The sequence below is a fragment of the Chrysemys picta genome, chromosome 7 (genome assembly GCF_011386835.1).
Source record: "Chrysemys picta bellii isolate R12L10 chromosome 7, ASM1138683v2, whole genome shotgun sequence".
NCBI lineage: Eukaryota > Metazoa > Chordata > Testudines > Emydidae > Chrysemys > Chrysemys picta.
In genome coordinates, this window is record NC_088797.1 from 89,677,003 (window position 1) to 89,703,405 (window position 26,403).

Genomic DNA, 26,403 nt, shown 5'->3' on the forward strand with positions numbered 1-26,403 from the left:
CTGACCATTTTCTTTTTGTCTACATTGCAAAGGCCCTTGTCATTTCATACGAGGTTGAACAGCAAGGTTGTTTCAATATAGATTATACAGTCTTTGGGACAGGGATGGGATTTCCTTTCTATGTGTGTCTGTACAATGCCTAACACAATGAGACACTGATTCTGATTAAAGCCTTTGGGTGCTAACAAAGTACAAATAATAATAATATAGAGGTGAAAAACAGATCTTGCATTTTGGAGTTTTTGAGGCCTTAACCTCTACCACTTATAAGGGTCACTTGTACCCTAACCCCACTATTGCAGTGTTGTCAACTCCTATAATTTTATTGCACATCTTGTGATAGTTGGTGGGTTTTTTTAAATGCCACAATTTCTGGAGTCTTGTGACTACATGAGAATTTCTATTTAAAAAAAAAAAAAGTTCCTTGCACTTACGTTTGTAGAGGAAGTCTTGGAAGTGTGAACCCTAAAGGCTCAAACTGGAAGGCAAATAAAAAACTAAAAACTTACCATTTTTAATATGCCCATGATATTTAATTCAATCTAATGATTTTGGGGGCCTGACTCATGATTTTTGAATGCTTGAGGTTGGCAATACTGCTACTGTGTACTGGATCTCTCAAACAAACAAATGGTCTGTGGCTTTTCCCAAATACCTACCTCCTTATAATCATCAATAATGTATTCCACTACCACCCCTCAAGTGTGGGTACTACATTCAAAAAGTCTCAACAAAGTGAATGGAGCAGTAGCTGCTTAGAGGGGGGGGGGGGAGGGAACCAAACACATTGCACTGGGCACCTATAACTAGCACAGTGTTTCTGTTCACTGCAGAGTCATTGATTTCCTTTTCTGTGAGGCAGTCTCAGTTACTTGGATCACTTTGGAAAAGACTTTCCCCCCACTGCTGTAGGCCTCTTTATTTTTGGACTCAAGAGATGGGAGGATTTTTCATAAAGAGAATTATAGGGCAAAGATGCAAATGTATTTTTTTTTTTAAAAGCCCATCCCTAACCACCCAAAACCCTGAAAATAAAGAAGGTTGACAGTAAGAGTAGGATTTCCAAGGATGTGAATAAAACATTAAGAAATTATTTAAAATATATAGGGGGAAGAAATTGATGAGGGAAGCCATTGCATCATTAAAGAATAATAGAAGCAAGTTAATAAGATGGGGATGGAATATAACTGAAAATTTAAACAACCTCTTTTTCTTTGTATTTCTTTGCTTTGAGAAAAAGCAGAGCTTGGATGTCAGAAATGGAAATCGTATTTCCAGGAAAGATAGTGAAAACCCAAGGACATTAATCAGTCTATCCCACCAGAACAAGTCTGGTGTTGGGCCATTTAAAATTATGGATAAAGTGGTGAATGTTCAATTAAAGTGGGGTGTGTTTACAATAATTCAGCTCCCTGCAAAATAGTAAATTGGCACCCAATGATTAAACTATTAAACCATCCATCAACATAAATAACATCCCCATTAAATCCAGATTAAAAAATTAGAAGTAGCAATTAAAAATATGTAATGTTTTTGCTTGTTTGCTGAATTGTCCCTTGGCTACATTTTTTCCTGCCTCTCTCTCTCTCTCTCTCTCTGTGTGTGTGTAATCTTTTGCCTGAGTCCTAACAATCTAAACCCATCTGATTGGGACTGTTGATTAATAGTGTTAAAATGTAAAGGATCAAAACTGTCTCTTTAGTTAACACCAAATTAAACTTGATAGAGGAAGTTCACACCTCGATGGCTGACTGGCTATTGACTAAAAGAATGTATCACCACTTATAAAAAGAGTTGGGTCCGGTCTACACTTAAGTTTTGTTGTATGCAGAATTGTAGTTTTGTTTGCATAGCCAGAGGTGAAAGTGAGCTGGTCTGGTCTGGTCTGGTCCGGCATACCGGCAAGAGACGGTACATTGCCTACTGTACTGGCAGGAGGCAGCTTCCCTAGGCTGGCGATTTAAAGGGCCCGGGGCTCCCAGCAGCGGCTGGAGCCCCAGGCCCTTTAAACTGCTGCCAGAGCCCTTGGGTAGCGGTGGCAGCTGGGAGCCCCAGGGCTCCGTCGGCAATTTAAAGGGCCTAGGGCTCCGCTGTGGTGGTGGCTGGAGCCCCGGGCCCTATAAATCACCGCCAGAGCCCTGCTGCAGGAGCCCCGGGTTCCAGCGGTGATTTAAAGGGCCCTGGGCTCCCCGCAGCGGCCGGAGCACCGGGCCCTTTAAATTGCCACCCAAGCCCCACTGCCAGGGTAGTGGCCATCTCCACAGTTATCGCTACCATGGGGCTCTGGCAGTCATTTAAAGGGCCTGGGGCTCTCAGCCACCGCTACCGCAGCCAGAGCACTGGGCCCTTTAAATCTCCATTTAAAGGGCCTGGGGATTTAAAGGCCCTGCCTCTTCCGGTTGAGGCCCTGCCCCCCTGCTCAGGACTCCAGCATACTGGTAAGTCCTTTAAGTTCCTTTCACCCCTGTGCATAGCTATGTTTGTTAGAAAAAAAATCACACTTCTAACTGCAATAGCTATGCTGGCAAAAGCCTCATATTATACATAGTTATACCAGCAAAAAAATGCTCTTGTTGGTTTAATTTATTTTGTTTGGGGGAACTGATATAGGCTGTATTGGCTTCTTAAAAGAACTTTTTTGCCAGTATAAGCTGTCTCCACCAGGAGGGTTTGCCAATATAGCTATACTGACAGACAAATCATTTCTAGTGTAGATGAGACCTCACAACTTTTAATATTAACCAAAATAGAAGCTTACATTCTAGAATAAAAGGCAGTACTCTAAGGAGAATCTAAACTAAGGGGATGTGGGGAAAGCTGCAGAAAGCAGATGAATCAGTGGACAAATGGCTTATGGTTTTCAACTTTGACACAAGTAAGGTAATGAGTTTTAGGATTAAAAATGTTCAGACAATGCACATTAAAACACAAGATAGTGGCAGCAATTTGATTACAATATTGAGAAAGAATGAATGCAGGGGAAAATGCTGGGATGGTAAAAGCCTCTGGCAAGGATGTGAGTGCCTGTTTCCTATAAAATGGAAAGGTGGGCCCTGATTCAGGAAAGCCTCCTTATTCATCCTTAACTTTAAGTATGTGCTGAAATCCCATTGAAGTCAGTACGTGGTTTCCAGAATCAGTTGGGTATGTTGTGGCAATATAAATGTATATTAATGAAACACTGGTGGGACTCTGGCTATGTGACCTTAGGTTCCACTTCCAGGTTAGAGGTAACTTCTTGTAAGAATGCAGGAAGAGTTACATGGATAAAGTGTGTTGTGTGAGACTGCTTCTTTTGAGAAGTTTCCTCAGATGGGCACATAACCAGAAAAAGCTGGAATGATGATAGAGGAAAGCACAAAACTGGCAGCACCACAATTTATATGATGGTGTGGTAACAAGGCAAACAAAATGTTGTTCTTGAAATGTGAGCCCAGATTCCCAAAGACTGTTTTACATGTCAATCTCTCAGCTATTCCTCATCGCAAAGGGTCATCCCTCACTTTAGACTCTAAGTTCCCTTTGGGTCCACACAAGTCCAGTGGAATCTCCCTCATTCTTAGGGTTTGTCTACACTGGCATTTAGTCAGCAAAACTTTTGTCGTTCAGGGGTGTTTAAAAAAAAACAAATAAACCCCGAATGACAAAAGTTTTACTGACGAAAAGCGCCGGTGTGAACAATGCTTTGTTGGCAGGAGTGCTCTCCTGCCGACAAAGCCGCTGCCACTCGTGGGCGGTGGAAGTTTTTTGTTGGCAGGAGAGCTCTCTCCTGCTGACAAATAGCAGCTACACTGTGTGCCTTTTAATGGCATGGTTGGAGCGGCACAACCATGTCGCTAAAAGCCTCGTAGTGTAGCCATAGCCTTAGTCATTAACACTGGAAATACTGAATCAGGAAAGTAGTTTATGGAAGACATTATAGAGAAATTAACTAGATGATTTTAAGCTTCCTGCATTATTTTTCTTCTGTGTCTCATTTTTTCCAAATTTTGTCAGACACTTGAGTGTGGCAGATTAGCACATTATCAGTATGTTTCTAGCAAATCAATATTATTTTTTCATTGGGAGGTATTGCACCAAACTCAGTAATCACTACTGGAAAGTTCTTGGGACTGAGAACTTCCGTACCTATAGTGCACATGCAAACTCCAGCCTGTTTCTACATATTCCGTCATAACATGGCTGTCCATAAAGCTACTTTTCTTTGACAAAGCTTCCATTCCATATCATCTAGTTTATTTCTCCTTTCTTTTTAAAAAATAATATATTTGAAAATATCGTGTGTGTCTCAATACAAGTCTGTTACCTGTGCACTATTCTCTAGTTCAGTATAATAAGGTCCAATACTCTTCATTTCTTGTAGCACATTAATGATTTGTGACTGTAATGGTTAGGTGGTGTCATTTCAAAGAGCCATTGAAATGCATGGCGATAGGGCCTGTTAATTCTTTTCAGTTATGAATATGAAGTAAAAAGGACTCCTTGGCACTTAACATGGCAAAATCCAAGCCATCCATCCAATAGCTAATCCAGGTTCCAAAGGTAATGCCTTAGAAACTACTACCTGATATAAATAGAAAAAACAGAGTTAAATACAAAAAGGAAATGAAGTTGGCTCAGAAGCTGTGTCACAGCAGGTTCCGTTTGTACTGCTATGCTTGTGTGAACCCCATGCTAATGTTTACGATACTTGATGTGACCGAAAAAAGGATTAAGCATTGCTAAATATCAGACAAAAGGCAGATTAGTTGATGGAATTACACTACACTGGCAAAGAGCAAACTAATAGACATTGCATGCTTTCAGATTTAAACAAGTAAATAATAAACTCAGGCTAAATACAATGGAAATAAGTCAGCAAGCCAGTTCCTGGAAAACCTGCTGCAAAGTTTGTGCATATTCCAAGTGAGGTGAGAAGTGTCAGGTGTGTAAAGCCCAGATAATACTGATATGGGATTAAGCCCATGAACTGAATCCAGTTAATTTCCTATGTACCTCTCTTGCAAGGTGACCTAGAGAGAGAGAATACATTAGCAAATTTGCTATTAATGATGTTGACAGAGGCAAATTAGAGATGGATGTGGTTTAAAAGATAATGAAAAGGTTACTTATATGGGAGGTTAATATAGTGAGGTGGTTCAGTCAAACAACATTGGTGCAGGAAGCATAGGGACTGTGAATATTCCTGATTGGGAGGGTAGGGCGTGGGTTTCAACCCTTTCCCCTTGCATGCCCCTGGAATGGACGAAGACAATCTAGCCCTTAAGAATCTATTATTTTGCTATATGGAGAAGAAAATGGCCTGTGAGGATGGAAGCTTTGATAGTCATCAGCAATTTGCAGTTCTTGAAAAAGGAACCTTTTTGAGCCCAATCCTGCTTGCCTTAAGCAAAACTCCTCTTAAAGAGTAAAGGGAGCAGGGTTTGGCCATTAATTGCTAATAAACCTTGGAATAAAATTTTATTTTTTCAAGGTTTTCTTATAGATACTAAGCCACATTCAGCCTGCCTGGTGTAGTCCCTTTGGGGAGAGGAGGCAGTGGAAATGCCAGTTGGGGGCCTTCAGGTGTTACATTGGAGGAAGACAACTTTAAAGGATGCATTGAATCAACACATCCCGAGATACCTGGCTCCACCTTTTCCCCGGCCAGCACTGCTGACCTTTTGTACTTTCTCTGGTGTGGGGAGCTTGTGGCTGTCCTGTGCTTCTGTGAGCTCTCCCTTGATGGACTTTCTGATGCTGGGGTTGGTTGAAAATTTGGCTTTGAAACTTTTTTTCAACAGAAAATTGGGATTTCAAAGATAATTTTTTTTGCAGGAAGTGTCGGCTTTTCTCAAAATTATGATGTCTTTTTTTGGTCTTAAGATCAAAACCTTTTTGCCCAAAACTGAAAATCTTTTGGATTTCAGTAGAAAATATGTTGGTGTTTGGTTGCCAAACTAACCCCCCCCCGGTTTTCAACTTTTTGACAAAAAGTCAACATTTTCTATTGTGGTTGGGAAGAGACCTATTTTCTGACCAGCTCTGGGTTCTGGTCCAAAACTAGGGCCCCTAATCACTATAATAATACAAATATTAATAGCTGTAATATCTGCATCCTGTTTGTTGTTGGTGTAACCATTACTGTTTGTTTTGTGGGGACTGAGAGAAAAGGGCATATGGAAGTCTGGGCCAGCAGTCAATTCACAGACAAAATAATGTTCAGAGTTTGAATGGTAAAAGCCATCTGCTGGCATCCAGGGGTGTGTGATAGAGGGACCCTCAGAATGGTCTTTTTGTACCCTGATGCTGCTAGTCTAAGTTGTTGCTTTGAAAATCCCTCCTGCTTCTGAGAGGCCTGGGAGTAGGCCAGGGGAGAATTTGCCCCCCTGTATCATAAATAGAGTCCTCAGAAGAGTGAAGTAACTTTAAACATGGGCCACTTTACATAACCAGGGATAAAGCAGATGTTCAGTGTCCAACAACTCACTACAGTACACATACTGGCACTTACTGTAGTCACCACTGTGAGGACCACACAAGCCATGCCTAGATGGTTTGGATTGCTCTATTTATTTACGTTTGGATAGGTTTTAAACTTGCATGAAAGATGCTGAAGGGTGATTTGGAAGCATTTGTGCTTTAAAAAAAACTCCTTAGATGTTCAGAAACAAATCAAAGTTGAAATTCAATGATAAATTGCTTAATGCTGCTTACCTCTGACAAGAAAGAAGTGGCAAAAAGCTTACTCTCTCAGTGTATAGCCGTTTCATCTGTAAGATGTACTACATTCCAATTAAGGACTCTGTTAGGAGCCTGACCTGCTTTGACTAGGTGCTTGTTAAATTCCTTTGGTTTCAGTCTCTGACTGTGATAACACAAGATAAAAATTTTACTTAACTGATAATAAGAAACCATTTTAGTGGGTAACTTTGATGTTACATCTGCAGAATAGATAAGAGATTTCTTATTTAATGAATAATTAAGGTCCAGTTTCTTGTTTGAAACATCAAATTTTTCTTCAATATTATTTTTGGTGCTAGTTTCAAGAGTGTGTCTCATAGCAACAAAATTTATCAGCAATGGCGGAAAACAGGAAATTCAAGTGAGCAGGCCAAGAGGTTGGCCATGTGGGTAAAAAGTAAGATCAGGGAGGTGAAAGAGTGCTGAGAAGATCAAATGTCATATGGAGGGTTTTAGGGATTGAAGTCAATGGAAATTTTGCCATGGAATTTAGCTGAAGCAAGATCAGGCCACCTGGGAAGAATTTAGAAAGAAGTGAGTGGGGATACTGGTGTTGATGGGAGAGGGGGAAGTGCTAGTAACTGGGAGAAGCAAGTGGAGAATGACTGTGAAAGCCCAGTAATAAGTATGTTGTGTCAGTGAATTACTGTCCTCTGGTGTCCCTTTGTTGTCGTGGCGGGACAGCTTGCGTGCTCTAACGATCCCCAGAGTCTGTGTCAGTGGGGGCTTTTTGCTCCTGGTAGGTTTAACCATGCCGGATTGGTCTGTGGGGGAGGGGCCAGACAAAATGGACACCTTGGTCCTCCAAGTTGGGGGTTAGGCACAGGGCTAACAACCCTGTCCCGTAAAAAACAAAATATGTTATGTAAACTGCGACAGAGAAATTGACCATTACTGTGTGTGATGGCCTTCAGGAGTCAATGACCTGTATGACTGCCAGTGGTGAAAGCCGAAAGGAAGCCACTGGCATGAAGACTGAAGTGCTCAACACCAAGACAAAAACCAAACTTGTTTTTTGGAACATACGGACAATGTACGAAACAGGGAAGCTAGCTCAGGTCACAGCAGAGATGAGACGCTACAGCTTAGACATCCTGGGTGTCAGCGAGAACAGATGGACGGTATCAGGAAGATTAACAACAGCCTCGGGAGAAACTTTGCTGTTTTCTGGAAGGGATGATGGACAACACTATGAGGGTGTTGCCATCCTTTTGAAGAAGGGAATGGAGCATTCCCTGCTTGAATGGAAATCCATCAGCATCAGACTTATGAGAGCCAGACTGAAAGGGAAACAACATAATTCAGTGCTATGCTCCAACAAATGACAGTGATGAAGAAGTAAAGGGCAAATTCTACCTTACACTACATGCTGCCGGCCGGGGGTTCCATTCACTCAGGCCGGCAACGGGCTGAGCAGGGCCGGCAGCTGAGACCCCGGCTGGCCAGGGGCTGGTGACTGGAACTCCAGACTGGCAGCGAGCTGAGCGGCTCAGCCCGCTGCCAGTCTGGGGTTCCATCCACTGGCTCCTGCTAGCTGGGGTCCCGGCCGCTGGCCCCGCTCAGCCGCTGCCAGCCTGGGGTTCTGTTCACTCAGGCTGGCAACAGGCTGAGCAGGGCCAGCAGCCGAGATCTCGGCTGGCAAGGGGCCGGTGGCCAGAACTCCAGACCATCAGCGGGCTAAGCGGCTCAGCCCGCTGCTGGTCTGGGGTTCCGTCTGCCAGCTCCTGCCAGCCGGGGTCCCGGCCGATGGCCCCGTGCAGCCTGCTGCCAGCTGGAGGTTCTGTTCAGTTAGGGCCATTTCCGTAACTTCACTAGATGCCTAAATATCTCTTTAGCATACATGGATGTCTGTCCTCTGCTGGCCTGGATCAGAAGTTCATGCTTCCACTGAGGGACCTCCAGAATATCTGTTTTTCAGAGCTTGCCCTAACAGACAGGATTGAAAAAGCATAGCTAGTAACTAGGCCACTTGCTGTTCCCTTTCCCCAACCCCCCAGAAAAGATGAAGAGAGACTGAAATAATTTCAGTTGAATTTTATATGAGCGCCTTACCATGATACATGATGATTTTCAGTGCTGCTCCAAAGAATGTCTGAAGTGTATGGTATGTTTGTGTGCGTGTGTGTTTGTGGAGGGAGGATGGAGGGTTTGTGTGTGTGTGTGTGTGTGTGAGAAATAGAATACAGCCCATTGATAAAAAATATAATCGTTTGACCTTGAATTAAAACAGCCCTTTTCATGGAGTTAGAAATGTAATGTAATTTTTTATTCTGCTCAGACAATAATCTTCTCCTTTTAAGGTCCTTCCACCTTCACAGAGCAAACATGTGTCATGAGGAGCCTGCTAGGAAAGTGAAAGAGTTGGAGATGAGCTGCTGGGAGAGCTGCTGGATAAAACCGATTGGCAGACAGAGTTCCAGAATGAGCAAATGGAGTATCAGAAGGATAAGGATGCACACAGGGGAAAGAGAGACAGAGACTGCACAGCGTGAGGAGAAATTGGTGGACAGATTAATGGAGCATGACAGCAGGTTGAGGGAGGAAGACGGAGCACAGAGGAAGGAGCTATTTTAGCAATTACTTGCACTCATGGCTACCAGATTGCTTGTTCCATTACCACATTCAGCACCTGCCCCACTGCCTGAGTCCCCTCCATGCAATCGCGCCCTGCAGAGTATGTGACCTTTGGACAATTCAACATCACAGCAATGAACACAGCACATGGAACAGACAAATGTATCCAGTACATTCACCCACTCCTGTCACAGCTCACAGGTGTGAAACATACCAGAAAGACCAAGGGGAACAGAGGGACAGGGAACACCCAGGAATCGTTGGACATGTCATTTGGGCACATGGACCTTTGACTGTTTTTTGGCACAGAGTTTGTTTATTGTGCTGCACACTATGATGGCAGGTAGTCTGCATTTCTGGTTATTACAACATGTAAATACACATGTGAAATAAAATGTTGAATTTGCGCATAAGGCTGCAATAACAAGTTTTATTAGTTGTGATAGTAAAAGGGGCACAAACATGGGGCATGTGATGATATTCATTAATCTTTAACTTTCAAAATAAAAATTTGCAAACTGTCTTCCCAGTAATCCATAACATGAATTACAGTACATGGACAGTACTGATAAAATGTGTAACACATCTCCATATATTTAATGAAACTGTAAATTCATAATACACAATACCAACACATTTACAATTTTTTCCCCCACAGCTGCCCCATACCCATGCACAGCCTAAAATGTCATTTCATTTACCCTCAAGCGTGGGACCACGAAAACCCATTATGTGGGTGCACAAAGCATCCCTGATTTCTGTTGTGCTTGTGGATCCCGCACCAGTCATGACAGGTGCACTGTCTGTCTCTGTGTGCCTGTTCAGATAGCCAGCAGTGTCTTGAATCCACTCCTGGCGAAATGGTTCCCTCTTCTCCTCACAGACATTGTGCAGAACACAACAGGACACAATGATGTGGATTGCATTGACCACACTGGCGTCCAAATGGCTTTGAAGGGTTCTGCTCAAAAGATTGCCCAAAAGCGTATTATGTACTACACCAGGGCAAGGAGGAGATTACTTGTTTCCTCCCTTTCTATGATTAATAGCTTTGGGCATGAGAGACAAACATGGAGGCAGTTCCTTAAATAATCTCTGCTGTTAAGCAGCAATCTCAGTGAAGCACAGCATGGGTGAGGCTGTAGGCTGGCCACATTTCAGAAATGATGTTTGTAGGGAAGGCCCTATCAGTAGAGATGCAACAACCAGCTAACTTTTTCTCAACCGAGTAACTACCTTTAGAGGAAATTATCCATGGCTCAGAATACCGGCGGTACATAGTGAAAGTCGAAAGAGGAGGGTCATTGATAACTATTCACTTCAATAAGTCAGGAGCCTCAAAAAGTATGTGTCATGTGCAATCAAAATCACAAATGGCTGGGTGATCCTATTTCATTTCATTGATTTAATGTGCACAGAATTAAAGGTCATTAGTGATCCAAATGAGACTGCAAAGACATTCATGTTTTGTTGATTGTTGTTAAATGTTACACAATTTGTAAATCGTAAAGACAAAGTGAGAATAGTTCTTAGATGTTTAAACCTGGCAATAAAGTCAGAATTAAGACAGAAACTCCATCCTTTGTATGCTATCTCTCTAGCTCGCCTAGAATTTTAGACAGCTGCCCTTTGCAGTAATAGCAGAGTGCTGTCCAGGTAAAATCAATAGTGACAGCAAAGTCCCCAGTGGACTTCTGCTTGTCCATTGTTAGGCACTCCTGTAACTTCCCTAAGATTGAAGTGCATATGTTAGGGATGATCACTGCAGGTGTGGAGACCCGTACAGAGTGGTAAAAGGAATAATATCAGTTTTAACACTGAACTTTGTATTTAAGCATAGACATTAAGGACCTTATTCTCACTTACACCAATGTCCCTTTACACCAGTCTGAGGTTAAATGTAATGGATGTATATTTTACAGCCCCATTACACCACCAGAATGGTGTAAGGAGAGCACCGTGTGAGAATCAGACCACTTTAATTTCCTATATTTTTACGTTAGTATTTAAAAGACAGGGTACAGTGCTGTTGCATGTGATGGAGTCTCTGTTCCTTCAGACCACCTGTTAGAGCACCAGCTGAAGTGTTACCAATATGCTTAACAAATCCTGTACAGAGGAAGTGCTTAGTCATGCTTGGTGTAATATTTTTAATATGCCCTTCAGAAGTTAAAGTTTGTCCAAAAAGGAGGCAAGGCACAAAATCTGGTGCATTATGACATCTCTAGTTTGCATAGATAAATCATGAAATTATTTGAGATTTTTCTGTCTCATTGTATATACATCCCCCCCATATGTGTGTGTAGCTATAAAATATGCATACAGATATGGTGATAGGTGAAGCTGTTGTAAGAGTGCATGCACATGTACTTTAACCACTAACGCCATCCTTCAGATGAGACATTAAATCAAAGTCACTTCTGCTGAACTCTCTCCAGTGGAAACTTAGGCACAATAGTTAAGCAAGCTTGCTGAACTGAGGTCCTAATGATGGTCCCCTTTACTTGCGCAATAACTACAATTCCAGTATTCAACCCATTACAGTACTTTCGTAAAGTACTTTTGTTGTTAAAGAGCCTAAATAAAATTAAATTCTGTTCCCTTCTGTATATACATGGGTTAACTTATAATGGCTCTTTAGGACTGTCGTAGTGTAGGCTCAGAACGCCTGTTAACAATGATATTTGTTATTGTAGAGCTATGCCATGAATTTGCATATTAGAGATTAACAGTATCTGTAATAAGAAGCTTTATGGTAAGTAGTTCCTGAGCTTGCTGAGTAGTTTCTCTGTAAACCTCATATCTCTGCTGTTTAATTTCATACAGCTATGGAAAGCATGCATAAGCAGGACACATCTGTTTTTATCACATATAGGACTTAAAAACAGCTTAGCCTTGTTTGTGTTTTTAGCAAGCAAATTGTTGATCCATAATGTGGAGTGTGAAGCGCTGATGTGAAGAGCTTTTGGCCACAGCCATTTGCCATACACAATAGTACGCATTATTTGTCCTACAAAATCAAGAACCTGCTATTTCCATGAGTGGTTCCTCAGCTACCATGTGGCCTATTTTATATTTGGGTGTTAATTAGCAATTAGCTGACCTACAGTGATTATGTATGTATAGCAAGGGAATTGTAAATCTATTGCTAATATTTAATTTATTGAGCAAACTCAGTAAATTGTCAGTTCAAAGATAAAAAATCTAGATTCCAAACTTTGGATAATATGTTTATTCTTATTGGCCTTATTCAATATCCTGTTGTTTTTGGACTGCACTTGGTAAAACAAGCATTTTCTAATAAGTCTGTACCAGCCATTAAAATCTCATAACATTAATGCATAATCATTTATTCCATTACTTCTGCTCTTAAATGTAAAGTTAATTTAGTTATATAAATATTGAAAAAAGTATCACTGATGCTGTTATCTGAGCTGCTAATGATTCATTACACTGCTTGTTTTAGTAATTGTTTCCTAGACATTCCTTTCAGGGTTCTTTCTCTGTGTGACAAATGGCAAATACCTTCTGCAGTCCAGAGGTGGTAGAAATAATGATCAGTGTAATACAAAATAACTCTCTAGAAGCACAAGGCTAGTGAAGAGATCTCCCTTGTGGACTCCAAAGAGAGTAAACATTTACACAAAGATTATTAGTAACTATTTTAGTGAAGCGTTGTGAACATAGCCCTTTTGCACAGCTGGTTTTGAATGCTCTGCCCAGTCTAGTTTTGAATATATCAAGCAATATAACGTCCATCCCTTTCCACAGGAAATTTCCACAGCCTAAGGGTATGTCTACACAGCACAATAAACCCAGATTTCTGTGACCTGCACATGCAGACTTGGTGTTTCCAAGCCCTCGCTTGAGCATCCACACTGCAATGTAAATCCGGGCTTCACAACCATACTGCACTATGCAGACCCAAATCAGAACGTCTGCAAGTGTATACTATAATTTCCCAGGGTTCTTCACACCCTCATCAGCTGAAGCCATTCTGGGCTTGTTTCATAGTGGGTTGTGGGAAAACATTTGTCTGTCCCGCAGGAGCTGACTGGAAGTGTTTTGGGTGCTACCGGAGGCAACTAGGAAACATATTGTATTGAGCTTGGAGTATTGAGCTCCTAACACCTTGTGATTAAGGGAGAAGTGTGAAGGTCTCAAAGCTAATTTATTGTGAACACAAAACACGCCTACACATTTTATTTATTTAATTTTAACAGGGCAGGTTGGAAAGAGACAGATGGGGAGCAGGATGCAGAAAAAGGCCACTTGCTGCTAGTTTGCACAGGACCATCTGTTCTTCAGAAAACATGCTGTATGTACATCAAGTTAAGATTTAGGTTTCTTACACAGTTGCAAAAAGCATAAAAATATGGACACACAAGCATTTAAGCTCAAGTCCAGGTCGTCCGATTGAGTGTGGAGTCTGCCAAAACTATCCCACAATCCCCTGGGGCTGTGCTTCCCAGCCCTTCAATCCCAAATCTTGCCATTCACTTCCCAGGAATAAGAAGTGACCTTCTGGTTCAAATGCAGCCATCACAAGCTCTGTCGGAGGACAGCCAGCTGGTGGATGAAAGGCGAGAAGTGACCCTGGAGATGAGGCCAGTAATAGAAGAGGCTATGGTGCCAGAGCAGCTACAGCACCTTCTGGGTCTGTACTCAGAAGAGCTATTTGGGAATGGCCTTGGGGAGCAGCCCCCTTTCAAAACTGGCATCAGACCACATAGGAGGCCTTAGCCAGAGCCTGGTAAGTTTTTGTCACCATGTTATTTTTTGTTAATATATGGAGGGGAAGGATTTCCAGCTTATGGGCCTATTAAGTTACTAATGCAATCTGGGGTCAGTGGTGTGTTTCTGTTCAAGGTGGAACCTGGGCCATTTCCCTAGTCCTCCGTCGTCCTGCCGATACCAGTTGGGATTCAAAATTGACACTGCAAAAAGAGGGAAAAGGTTAAACAAGCCGTTATCATGAAACCTTTCCTAGTTACTCCCTGGTTGGTGATAATATGGGTTGGGGCTCCACAATTAATAGCCTCACGTACCCCTCTCATCAAATACAGCACATCTTATAAACTGGGCACACCTGCACTGTCCCAGCATGCCTGTGAGGGCCCCAAATCCTCACGGTTATGAGTGCAAACAAAACCGGAGTGTGGATTTGGTTATAATACATGAATCCAAATTGCAGTGGAAGGTGGCTGTCTGACTGTGTTAGGACTCCCAATGCTGGGCAGCAACTTGGTGCTTGTAAGGAAGCTGTACTGCATCTCCATGCTAAATTAACATCATCTTGATTTTTATCACAAATTTTCACCCATTGCTGGCTAATGATGAAAGTGAACATCTCACAGAGTAGGAACTCCAGATGGTCTGTTGGGTTTCAGGAAAGGGCATTTTTATTAGTGCCGCTTCTGTAAATCATGAGCCCCCTCCATTCTGAGCTATACTGATTGGTCACTAGACTACTAAATACCTTTTTAGCAATTATGGATGACTGTCCTCTGCTGGCCTGGAACAGGAATTCATGCTTCCACTGAAGGACCTCCAGAATATCAATGCTTTTCAGAGCTTGTCCTTCCAGAGAGGATCAAAAAATCATTGCTAGTAACAAGCCCACTTGTTATGAGGGTTCACTTGAACCCCCAGAAAAGATGAAGAGGATATAGAAATAATTTCATTTGAATTTTGTATGAATGTCTACCATGATGTTTCATGGGTTTTAGTGCTGCTCCAAGGATATCTGAAGTGTATGGTGGGGTTTTTTGGGGTGAAATAGTACACAGACCATTAATAAATAGTATCATCTTTTGACCTTGAACTAAAGCAACCCCCTTCATAGAGCAGGAGTTGTAATTATTTATCTGCTCAGAGAGTGACGTGCTCCGTCTCTCTCCTTTCAAGGCCCTTCCATCTCCACAGAGCAAACACATGACACAAGGAACCTGGGAGTACAGACCAACCTACTGCAAGGAAGGAGGAAGCTGACGGCAGAGTTGCTGGATAGAACTGATTGGCAGAGAGCGTTCCAGAATGAGATCACAAGTTTGGCTGATAAAGGTAACAGTATTGATATAATATACTTAGACCTCTGTGAGGCATTTGACTTGGTACCGCAGGACATTTTGGTTAAAAAACTAGAACAAAATTAAAGTATTATGGTACACATCAAGTGGATTATCAACTGGCTAACTGATAGGTGTCAAAATGTAACTGTAAACAGGGAATTGTCATTGAGCGGGTCTGTTCCCAGTGAGATCCCAGTGATCAGTTATTGGCCTTATGCTAGTTAACATTGATAAAAATGACCTCTAAGAGAACATAAAATCATCACTCATAAAGTTTGCAGTTGACACTAAAATTGGGTGAGTGGTAAATAATGAAGAGGACAGGCCACTGATTCAGAGCAATTTGGATTGCTTGGTAAACTGGGCAGAAACAAACAATATACATTTTAATATTGCTAAATGTATACATCAAGTAATAAAGAATGTAGGCTATACTTACAAGATGGGGGACTCTATCCTGGGAAGCAGTGACTCTGAAAAAGATTTGGGAGTGGAAGTAAATAATCAGCTGAATATGAACTCCCAGTGTGACGCTGTGTTCACAAGAGCTAATGCGAGCCTAATGCATAAGCAGGGGAATCTTGAGTAGAAGTAGAAAGGTTATTTTACCTCTGTATTTGGCACCAGCGTGCCTGCTGCTGGAATAGTGTGTCCAGTTCTGGTGCCCACAGTTCAAGAAGTCTGTTGATAAAGTGGAGAGGTGTCAGAGAAGAGCCATGAGAGTGATAGTGATATAGACGCAAGATGCTCAGTCTATTTAGCTTAACAAAGAGAAGGTTAGGAGGTGATTTGATTAAATTCTACATGGGGAATAAATATTTAACAATGAGCTCTTCAATCTAGCAAAGAAAGGTATAACATGATCTAATGGTTGGAAGTGGAAGCTAGACAAATTCAGACTGGAAACAAGGCATACATTTTTAACTGTGAGAGTGATTAACCATTGGAACAGTTTACCAAAGCTCATGGTGGATTCTTCCCCACTGACAATTTTTAAATCAAGATTGGATGTTTTTCTAAAAGTTATGCTCTAGGAATTATTTTGGTGAAATTCTGTGGCCCATGTTATACAGGAGATCAGACTAGATGATCACAGTGGTCCCTTCTGGCCTTAGAATCTATGAATGAATCTATTACCAGACAAAATACTGACCTTTGCAACTACAATGATAGCCTGTATAAAAAGAAATAAACATGTAAATGGTACCATGGATAGAGATAAATATAATAGGGAGTCATTAAGTGAGCCAGGGGTACTGTTAAAAACAAGTTTAAAATATTTATTTCAGAACAGAAAGTGATAGCAGGAGAAGTATTCTTAGATCACTACTATACCCCAAAGAAATGCAGAGGAAAGTGAATTTTGGAATTAAATTTTATCATAAAGGACAGTTATGACACTTAGGCATTTGGATCAAAGTTTCAGCTGCTTGCACATTGAGTATGGTATATCCTATGACATCCTGCATGTGCACTAATGGGCATGTGGATTGACAAATTAGATACTTACATGTGCAAATGGGTTGATGCACAATTACTTGATTTGTGCATGCCAATTATTTAAAAGCAACCTCTCCTCACCCAGTCTAATGTAGCACCAACTTCTAAGGGTCTTGGGGCACTTTTGTGTCTCATCTATATCAATCTCTTTATGTTGAAGGTGCCTCAGAGAAGGGAACTCCTCATCATCTAAGGACTGGGTCTTCCATACTGTTGGTGCTTCATAATTAATAATTAACTAAATAGCAACATAAACAATGAATATCAAAATGAAAGGTCTACCAAAGTAATATCGCTTCAAGAAGTTTTGGTTGCAATTTGCTAACAGGTGTTTAGTTGTGAGAGGTGAACTTCAAATGGTTTGGCCTTTAGGTTTGGTTCAGATGATCTGCCAAATATTCAGAAGCCTATTTGAACTCCTTGGGTCTCCAAATAAAGATAGAAATCTAGTGATAATCCCCTGTCAGGCTGGGGCCACGTAGTATTCTCTTTTTTGTGGAACCAGGAAGTGCAGTCCTGCAAAAGCATTAGGGCAATTGCCTCCAACCGTTTTTTTTTTCACCTCTAAAAGATATAGTATGAGTTCTGAGTGGAAGTTCAGTGTAATTCATAGGCCCTGATCCTGCAGACACATATGCAGATGCTTCACTTTATGTTCATGAGTAGTCTCACTGAAATTAATGGGACCACTTACCTACGTGAAATTTAGTACTTGAATATGTGTTTGCAAGATTGGAGCCCAAGTCTGTTCTAACTGATTCAGCCATTGCTAGTTTTCCCCAATCACTTTAGGTTCCTCCTCAGCACCATATTAGTTGCCAGTTATCTCTGTCACTCTCAGCTTTTTAGATGGGAGTTTGAAGTCGACAGCATGAATAGAACAGATAGTACTTCTGCTTTATGCAGCACAGATTATCTTTCATTATGTTCTTGAAGTTATTCAAGTTAAATTACATAGTCTGCTTCAGTACTTCTAAATATGAATCTTGAAATTACAGAAGGAACAGAAATGTTTGATGATTTTTATCCTTAAAAGCATTGTGACTGTCTCCAAATCCAATGTTAGATAATAAGTTTAATAACATTCATTGATAGAAGATAACATCGTCTTCTGTGCTCGCTTCCAAGTGTGAAAAATGTCCTTTATTTCTGTTGAGTTCAGTTTTATACTATAAATCAAATGTACATGAGTGAGATTGCTAAGAAAAAAATGCAACAAGGTTATAGTTAAATGACTCGCTGTTCAACACTAAAGAGACAAAAGTTATTTTTTAACATTATTTTAAATTTACAAGGATAACAAATGTAAGGGGTAGTATGAAATTACAGGTACAATATATTTTGGCCAGCCTGTTTTACATTTTTATTACAATGAATTTAACGCATTATCCTATTCAATATGAATAATTTAGATGGAGCAACAGCCGTGCATTCTTTGCCTAAAATACATTCAGGAATAAAAATATCAGACAAGTTACTAGATGTATCCATTAGACCAGGAGTCTCAAACACGCAGCCCACAGGCTGTATGCGGCCCGTGGAGTTATTTCCTGCGGCCCGCTGTAGATGCTGTAGACGCTGACTCCATGGGTGCTCCAGGGCTGGAGCACCCACGGGGAAAAATTAGTGGGTGCTCTGCACCCACCGGCAGCCAAGCTCCCCTCCCCTCCCCTCCACCAACTTTCTCCCCCCCAAGCGCGCTGCGTCCCTGCTCCTTTGTCTACCTCCCAGTGCTTCCCACTGCCAAACAGCTGTTTGGCGGCGCTTAGGCCTTTCCAGGAGGGAGGGGGGAGGATTAGGGACGTGGAACGCTTATGGGAGGAGGTGGAGAACAGGGGAGGGCTGTGGCGGGGATTTGGGGAAGGGGTTGGAATGGTGGCAGGGAAGGGGTGGGAAGAGGTGGTACAAGGGTGGGGCCTCATGGAAGAGATGGAGTGGGGGCGGGGCTGGGAGCAGTGGGGGGTCTTGAATGGAAGTAATTCTAAAAGTAAATGTGTGTTTTCTCATTTGAGTGAGGTACATTACTGAGTGTTTATATTTTATTAAAACCCCTCAGAAATGACTTTGGCATAAAAAAAAAAGAACACTCATAGAAGAAAAGAGTTTTCCAAGACAAATGGGAGAATTTATATTTTTTCACAGAGGTAAAAGATGCCTTATTTGTCAGCAAATGATTGCAGTCCCTAAGGAGTATAACGTGCGTCAGCACTACGATACGAGGCACTGTGAAAAATAGGATGCATTTGCCGGAAAAATCCGAGAGGAAAAAGTTCGGCAACTTATAGCAGCATTTGCCAAGCAAAAAAATTTCTTTTTGGAGATTAACAAGTCTAGTGAAGATTCAGTAAGAGCAAGTTTTGTGATAAGTGAAATGATAGCTAAATCATCGCAACCTTTTACAGAAGGCCTGTTCGTAAAAGAATGTCTTGTGAAGGCCAGCAAAAATTTATGTCCTGATAGAAAGAAAGTTTTTGAAGGCATAAGCTTATCTGCCAATACAGTTGCCTGCAGGATAACAGATTTAGCAGAAAATGTGCAAAAACAATTGATTCAAATGGCAAAAGACTTTGAAGCATTTTCAATTGCTCTTGATGAGAGTACAGATGTATCAGATACCGCATAGTGTGCAGTGGTCATTAGGGGTGTGGATTGTAATTTGAATATAACTGAAGAATTGTTAGACTTAATGCCACTGAAGGGTACCACAACGGGACATGACATATTTCAAGGACTTGAAGAGTGCATTGAAAAAGCTGCGTTGCCATGGAACAAACTCGTATCTTTGGCTACGGATGGTGCTCCATCAATGTGCTCTGAAAACGTTGGTGTGGTTGGATTATTTAAGACCAAGCTGAACAGCCTCAATATACCAAAAATTAGCTTCACCAGTATGCACTGCATATTGCACCAAGGAGCCCTGTGTAGTGAAAGTCTACAAATGAAGGAAGTTATGGATGTAGTTGTTAAAACCGTTAATTTTATACGTGCACAAGGGCTGAATCACAGACAGTTCACTTCTTTTCTAGCAAGTATGGACAGCGAATATGGGGAACTTCTGTATCACACTCAAGTTAGATGGCTGAGTCGTGGAAATGTTTTGAAGCATTTTTTTGCACTTAGAGAGGAGACTGATTCCTTCATGAAAATGAAAAACAAGGAGGTTCCACAACTTGCTGATTCCACTTTTATCTGCAACCTTGCTTTTCTAACAGATGTAACTGATCACCTGAATGCACTGAACTGAATGCACTGAAGCTTCAGGGTAGAAAACAGGTGATAACACAGATGTATGACAGTGTTAAGTCATTCAAAGTCAAGCTTACTTTGTGGGGGAAACAACTGACTGCTGGCAATTTGGTCCATTTCTCGACTCTGAATTCCTTAGGAAAAGTTGAACCCAAATCCTTGAAAGAATATGCAGAGATCATTTCTAACTTACACAAACAGTTTGATGTGCGGTTTAAAGATTTCAAGGCACTTGAACCACATTTGCAACTTTTTTCCACACCATTTGCTGTGGAAATTGACAATGTTGCAGAGGAAATGCAGATGGAGTTAGTGGAGCTTCAGTGTGATACCATTTTGAAGCAGAAGTATACAGATGTTGGAATTCCAGAATTCTACCCGTTTCTTTCACAAGAAAGATTTCCCATGTTATTCTCTGCTTCCACAACGGTAATGGCAATGTTTGGAAGTGTGTGTGTGTGTGTGTGTATACACACACATATATATATATATATAAAACAATTTTTCTCTTCCATGAAGCTTAACAAATCTGTGTTAAGGTCAAGGCTCACTGATGAACATTTGCAAGCAACACTGAGATTGGTTTCATCTCAGGATATCAAACCTAATATTGATGCTCTGGTTGATGCAAAACGCTGCCAGCTAAGTGGCCAAAAATTAGCACTGACTTTTCGCATTACAGTTTTAAAAAAGTTTATACATTGACTTTTAATAGCATACTATATTACTCTTCATTTTTAAAATTTTTGACTATACTTTTGTATTGTTGTATGAAAAGGTTTCAGTTATGCAGCCCTTGGGTCAATGTACTAGTCCTCATGTGGCCCTTGTGGTGATTTGAGTTTGAGATCCCTGTTCTAGACCCTGCTAGAGAGTGTTTACTAATAACAGCAGGAACAAAGCTGAAACTGAAGTGGTAGCAGGCAGGTGTTTGCACAGAGCAAAAGGCAGAATGGGTGGGACTGTGCATGTTTTATGGTGTTGCTCTTGGGCCCACCCAAAAGACCCTTATGAACACAGCAGGGCAGCAGAAAAATCTTGTAATTAGGGGTGTTGATTAATCGCCGTTAATTCACGTGATTAACTCAAAAAAATTAATCATGATTAATCACAGTTTTAATCGCACTGTTAAAGAATAGAATACCAATGGAAATTTATTAATTATTTTGGATGTTTTTCTACATTTTCATATATATTGTATTGTCTTGTAATTGAAATCAAAGTGCATATTATTTTTATTACAAATATTTGGACTCCAAAATGATAAAAAAATAGTATTTTTCAATTCACCTCATACAAATACTGTAGTGCAATCTTTGTCATGAAAGTGCAACTTACAAATGTAGATTTTTTTGTGTTAGATAACTGCACTCAAAAACAAAACAATGTAAAACTTCAGTGCCTACAAGTCCACTCAGCCCTATCTCTTGTAATTGTTTTAGCAATTGGCTGAACAAGTTTGTTTACATTCACAGGAGATAATGTTGCCCTCTTCTTATTTACAATGTCACCAGAAAGTGAGAACAGCCATTTGCATGGCACTTTTGTAGCCGGCATTGCAAGGTATTTATGTGCCAGATATGCTAAACACTCTTATGCCCCTTCATGGTTTGGCCGCTATTTTAGGCCTGGTCTACACTACGGGTTTAGGTCGACTTTAGCAGCGTTAAATCGAATTAAGCCTGGACACGTCCACACAATGAAGCCCTTTCTTTTGACTTAAAGGGCCCTTTAAACCGGTTTCTTTACACCACCTTCGACGAGGGGATTAGCGATAAAATCGGCCTTTGCGGGTCGGAATTGGGGTAGTGTGGACGGAATTTGACGTTATTGGCCTCCGGGAGCTATCCCACAGTGCTTCATTGTGACCGCTCTGGACAGCACTCTCAACTCTGATGCACTGATCAGGTAGACAGGAAAAGACCCGCGAACGTTTGAATTTCATTTCCTGTTTGCCCAGCGTGGAGAGCACAGGTGACCACGCAGAGCTCATCAGCACAGGTAACCGTGATAGAGTCCCAGGATCGCAAAAGAGCTCCAGCATGGACCGAACGGGAGGTACGGGATCTGCTCGCCATGTGGGGAGATGAATCAGTGCTAGCTGAACTCCGTAGCAGTGAAAGAAATGGCAAAGTATTAGAAAAGGTCTCCAAGGCCATGAAGGACCGGGGCCATAACAGGGACACACAGCAGTGCCGCGTGAAAGTTAAGGAGCTACGGCAAGCCTACCACAAAGCCAGAGAAGCAAATGGAAGGTCCGGGGCAGAGCCGCAAACTTGCCGCTTCTACACGGAGCTGCATGCCATTCTAGGGGGTGCAGCCACCACTACCCCAACCGTGTGCTATGACTCTGTTAATGGAGAAACACACAAGGAAGACGGTTCGGGGAACGAGGAAGATGAGGATGGAGGTACTGTAGGTAGCTCACAGCAGCAAGGAAGCAGAGAAACCGGTTTCCCCAACAGCCAGGATATGTTTGTGACCCTGGACCTGGAACCAGTAACCCCCGAACTCACCCAAGACCCTCAGGGCACACAGGAGACCTCTGGTGAGTGTACCTTTGTAAATATTTGTAAACATTACACATGGTTTAAAAGCAAGTGTGTTTAATGATTAATTTGCCCTGGCAATCGCGGCCAGTACATCTACTGGAAAAGTCTGTTAACGTGTATGGGGATGGAGCGGAAATCCTCCAGGGACATCTCCAGAAAGCTCTCCTTCATGTACTCCCAAAGCCTTTGCAAAAGGGCTGCCTTATCCCGTCCGCCATGGTAGGACACTTTACCACGCCGGGCCAGTAGCACGTAGTCTGGAATCATTGCATAACAAAGCATGGCAGTGTATGGTCCCGGTGTTTGCTGGCATGCAGACAATATCCATTCCTTATCTCTCTTTGTTATCCTCAGGAGAGTGATATCATTCATGGTCACCTGGTTGAAATGGGGTGATTTTATTAAGGGGACATTCAGAGGTGCCCGTTCCTGCTCTTCTGAACAGAAATGTTCCCCGCTGTTAACCACGCGGTGGGGGGAGGGGTGAAGTGATCATCCCAGAGAATCGGGTGTGTGTGTGTGGGGGTGGTTTACTTGGGTTTGTGCCGCATGTTAACCCGGAAACCGCAGCCCCTCCTTTTACATTGAAAACCCATTTTAAATGGCCAACCCAATTCATCCTTGATATGGGAAATGCGCTGCTGTTTGAAACCTTTCCCGCATGTTAAGAAGGTTAAAAAAGCCAAAAGACTGTGGCTTACCATGGCTGCCTGCAAGCCGAAATATGTTGCCTGGGGCACTGCATGAGTGATCTCTCATACCAAACCGGCAGGCAGAGGAAAAATGCGACCTTGTAATGAAAGAGTGTACCCATTGTTCTCTAAAATGTGTCTTTTTTAACCACCTCTCCCTCAATATAAGAGGAAAAATGCGACTTTGTAACGAAAGCACATGTGCTGTGTAATGTGAACAGCAAAATTTAATGTGAAAGAGTGTACCCATTTTTCTCTAAAATGTGTCTTTTTTAACCACCTCTCCCTTCTCCTCCACCAGCTGCAAATGTTTCTCCTTCGCAGAGACTAGTGAACATTAGAAAGAGAAAACGGAGGACGCGGGACGATATGTTCACGGAGCTGCAGATGTCCTCCCACGCTGATAGAGCACAGCAGAATGCGTGGAGGCAGTCAATGTCAGACATGAGAAAAGCACAATATGAACGAGAGGAGAGGTGGCGGGCTGAATGGCGGGATGAAAAGAGCAAGTGGCGGGCTGAAGATGATAGGTGGCGTCAGCTTGCAGACAGATGGCAAGAGTCAATGCTCCGTCTGCTGGAGCATCAAACTGATATGCTCTAGCGTATGGTTGAGCTGCAGGAAAGGCAGCAGGAGCAGAGACCGCCGCTACAGCCCCTGTTTAACCAACAGCCCTCCTCCCCAAGTTCCATAGCCTCCTCACCCAGACGCCCAAGAACACGGTGGGGGGGCCTCCGGCCACCCAGTCACTCCACCCCAGATGATCGCCCACGCATCAGAAGGCTGGCCTTCAATAAGAGTTAAAGTTTTAAAATGCAGTGTGTCCTTTTCCATCCCTCCTCCCCCAGCCATCCCAGGCTACCTTGGCAATTATCCCCCTGCTTCTGTGAGGAATTAATAAAGAATGCATGAATGTGAAAAAACAATGACTTTATTGCCTCTGCAAGCGGTGCTCGAATTGGGGAGGGGAGGGTGGGGTGGGGTGGTTGGTTTACAGGGAAGTAGAGTGAACCGGGTCGGGGTGGGGGTTTGGAGGGTTCATCAAGGAGAAACAAACAGAAGTTTCACACAGTAGCCTGGCCAGTCACAAAACTCGTTTTCAAAGCTTCTCTGATGCGCACCGCGCCTTGCTGTGCTCCTCTAACCGCCCTGGTGTCTGGCTGCGCGTAATCAGCGGCCAGGCGAGTTGCCTCAACCTCCCACCCCGCCATAAATGTCTCCCCCTTACTCTCACAGATATTGTGGAGCGCACAGCAAGCAGCAATAACAATGGGGATATTCTTTTCGCTGAGGTCTGAGCGAGTCAGTAAGCTGCGCCAGCGCGCTTTTAAACGTTCAAATGCACATTCCACCACCATTCGGCACTTGCTCAGCCTATAGTTGAACAGGTCCTGACTACTGTCCAGGCTGCCTGTGTACGGCTTCATGAGCCATGGCATTAAGGGGTAGGCTGGGTCCCCAAGGATCACGATAGACATTTCAACATCCCCAACGGTTACTTTCTGGTCTGGGAAGAAAGTCCCTTCCTCCAGCTTTCGAAACAGACCAGAGTTCCTGAAGACGCGAGCATCATGTACCTGTCCCGGCCATCCCACGTTGATGTTGGTGAAACATCCCTTGTGATCCACCAGGGCTTGCAGCAGCATTGAAAAGTACCCCTTGCGGTTTATGTACTCGGTGGCTTGGTGCTCCGGTGCCAAGATAGGGATATGGGTTCCGTCTATGGCCCCACCACAGTTTGGGAATCCCATTTCAGCAAAACCATCCACTATTGCCTGCACGTTGCCCAGAGTCACTACCCTTGATATCACCAGGTCTTTCATTGCCCTGGCAACTTGGATCACAGCAGCCCCCACCGTAGATTTGCCCACTCCAAATTGATTCCCGACTGACCGGTAGCTGTCTGGCGTTGCAAGCTTCCACAGGGCTATCGCCACTCGCTTCTCAACTGTGAGGGCTGCTCTCATCCTGGTATCCTGGTGTTTCAGGGCAGGGGAAAGCAAGTCACAAAGTTCCATGAAAGTGCCCTTACTGATAGGGGTGCACGATCAAAAAAGTTTGGAGACCACTGCCTTACAATTCAAGAACTCTTCATCCAGACCACAGTACTCTCACTCATTGGGAACTGATCTCTGCTCCTCTTCTACAGCACCCTTGGCGGGGTGGGGTGGGGGGGGCAGCATGCTGGGACCACAAGACCTGACTTACCTTTAACTGTTGCAGCACATACACAGCATAAAAGTTTCTGGAAAAAAAACAAACAAAAAAAAAGCAAACAAAAAAAATCTACAACATTTGGGGCCTCCAAGCGTTGCACAAGTACTATTAACTGAGACAGTGATTCTAACATACCAGCCATTTATCACCCATTCCCCCGGCCCCCTCAGATTTCCTTACCCACATTCTCTTGAGCATGTTTGGGTATCTTTACGAACTTTCCCCTTCTTTTGTGACAGATGTTTGGATCTGCGCGATACAGATATTAGTTAAATTAGAACCCATAACACACTTTTGTTTTTCTGCCTTCTGAAATTTAGATTAATTAGAAATAATGAAGGTAAATGGCATCTGTGTCCCTTCATATGCTACTCATCTAGTGTCATGCTTCACTCGTTAACTTTACATCGTGATGTCTGATTTCTTTGAATCTATTTTATAAGTTTAAGGATTCTAACTGTACTGTACTTGGATTACAAAATGATACAATTAAGATATATTAATAAAAGAGTTTGGGGAACTTTTAAGTTTGCAAACCATGCATTATGGCTAGCCAGCATCAGCTGCAAATGGCTCCTGCTCAGAAGATCAGTAAGAGGATTGCATGACAGGAGAGCAATCCTCCTTTGTTGTGGCAGGATACCACTTGTGCCTGATGCATGGGTGACAGCCATTGATTGCCTTGCTGCATGGACAGCCTCCAGGAAGGAAAGTATTGAGGCCATTCTTATTGCATCCTTTTGACTTTTTAGTGCAATAATTTCATACCAAATATTAATAATAGTCAAACCCTTGCTGTAGGAATAGTCAAGCATTAGGTTGATATCA